The sequence below is a fragment of the Eriocheir sinensis genome, chromosome 10 (assembly GCF_024679095.1).
Source record: "Eriocheir sinensis breed Jianghai 21 chromosome 10, ASM2467909v1, whole genome shotgun sequence".
Classification (NCBI taxonomy): Eukaryota; Metazoa; Arthropoda; class Malacostraca; order Decapoda; family Varunidae; genus Eriocheir; species Eriocheir sinensis.
In genome coordinates, this window is record NC_066518.1 from 17,927,924 (window position 1) to 17,930,423 (window position 2,500).

Consider the following 2,500-nt stretch of genomic DNA (forward strand, 5'->3'; position numbering starts at 1 on the left):
CGAGATGTGAAGTTAAGATTTTGAGTTAAGGATAGACCGAGGATGTTTAGTGTTGAAGAAGGTGACAGCTGAATGTTGTCGAAGAATAGGGGGTAGGTATTTGGAAGATTGTGTCGAGTTGATAAGTGGAGAAATTGGGTTTTTGAGGCATTGAAGGACACAAGGTTCCTTTTACCCCAATCGGAAATGATAGTAGGGTCTGAGGTTAAGCGTTCTGCAGCCTCCAGCCTGGAGTCATGTAATTCCTGTTGAGAGGGTCTTCTGTTGAAAGAAGTTGAATAATGCAGAGTGGAGTCATCAGCGTATGAGTGGATAGGACAGTTTGTTATGGAAAGAAGATCATTGATGAATAACAGGAAGAGAGTGTGTGATAGGACAGAGCCCTGTGGAACACCACTGTTAATAGGTTTATGAGAAGAACAGTGACCGTCTACCACAGCAGAGATAGAACGGCCGGAAAGGAAACTGGAGATAAAGGAACAGAGAGAAGGATAGAATCCGAAAGAGGGCAGTTTAGAAAGCAAAGACTTGTGCCAGACTCTATCGAAGGCTTTCGATATGTCTAGTACAACTGAGAAAGTTTCACCGAAACGGCTAAGAGAGGATGACCAAGAATCAGTTAAGAGAACAAGAAGATCGCCAGTAGAACGCCCCTTGCGGAACCCATACTGGCGATCAGATAGAAGGTTAGAAGTGGAAAGGTGCTTTTGAATCTTCTGGTTAAGGATTGATTCAAAAGCTTTAGATAGACAGGAAAATAAAGCTATAGGGCGATAGTTTGAGGGATTGGAACGGTCACCCTTCTTAGGCACAGGCTGTACGAAGGCGTACTTCCAGCAGGAAGGAAAGGTAGATGTTGATAGGCAGAGGCGAAAAAGTTTGACCAGGCAGGGTGTCAGCACGGAAGCACAATTTTTAAGGACAATAGGAGGCACTCCATTAGGTCCATAAGCCTTCTGAGAGTTGAGGCCAGAGAGGGCATAGAAAACATCATTCTTAAGAATCTTAATAACAGGCATAAAGGAGTCGGAGGGGTGATGAGTAAAAGGAATATGCCCAGAATCGTCCAGAGTGGAGTTTTTAGATAAAGTTTGAGAGAAGAGTTCAGCCTTAGAGATAGATGAGACGGCAGTGTTGCCGTCAGGACTGAGGAGTGGAGGGAAAGAGGAAGAAGTGAAATTGGAGGAGTAATTTTTGTCTAAGTGCCAGAAGTCTCTGGAAGAATTAGAGAAAGCAAGTTGTTGACATTTGCTATGGATAAAGGAGTTTTTGGCAAGTCGAAGAATAGATTTGGCACGATTCCGGGCTGAAATGTAAAGGTCATAGTTAGCGGGAGTTCGAAGGCTCTGGTACCTTTTGTGAGTTGCCTCTCTATCTTTGACAACACGAGAACAAGCATGATTAAACCAAGGCTTTTTAGCATGGGGAGTAGACAAAGAACGTGGAATGTATGCCTCCATTCCTGAGACAATGACCTCTGCGATGCGCTGGGCACACACAGAGGGGTCTCTAACCTGGAAGCAGTAATCATTCCACGGGAAATCGGAAAAGTACATCCTCAGGTCGTCCCACAGAGCTGAAGGAAAATGCCAGAAGCATCGCCTCTTCGGTGGGTCCAGAGGGTGTACAGGAGCGATAGGACAGAATACAGAAATAAGGTTGTGATCGGAGGAGTCCAACGGAGAGAACAGTTTGACAGAGTAAGCAGAAGGGTTAGAGGTAAGGAAGAGGTCTAGTATGTTGGGCCTGTCTCCAAGACGGTCGGGAATACGTGTAGAGTGCTGAACCAACTGCTCTAGGTCATTGAGGAGAGCAAAGTTGTAGGCTTGTTCATCAGGCTGTTCAGTGAAAGAGGATGAAAGCCAAAGCTGGTGGTGAACATTGAAATCTCCTAGGATGGAGATTTCAACGAAGGGAGAGTGGGTCAAGATGTGCTCCACTTTAGAATTCAGGTAGTCAAAGAATTTTACATAGTTAGTAAAATTTAGTGAAAGATAAACAGCACATATGTATTTAGTAATAGAATGACAATGAAGTCTTAGCCAGATGGTGGAAAATTCAGAAGAGTCAAGGTCGTGGGCACGAGAGCAAGTGATGTCGTTGCGTACGTAGACGCAACATCCAGCTTTGGATTGAAATTGAGGATAGAGATAGTAGGAGGGAACAGAATAGAGATTGCTGTCAGTAGCCTTAGAAACCTGTGTTTCGGTGAGGAAGAGAAGGTGAGGTTTAGAGGAGGAGAGATGGTGTTCCACAGAATGAAAATTAGAACGAAGACCGCGAATGTTGCAGAAATTGATAAGAAAAAGGTTCGAGGAGTTATCAAGACACCTCTCAGGTCGGCAGCCAGAAGGGGAGTCCTCCCTGGGGGAATTTGTGGTCCAGGCACTGTTGTTGAACGCCATTTTGAATTTTGAATTTTGGGAAAAGGTGTGAGTGTTGTGTGAATGTAGAGTGGTGTGGATAGAGAGAGGATCTGTCTTTGGAGAGCATGCTGAAC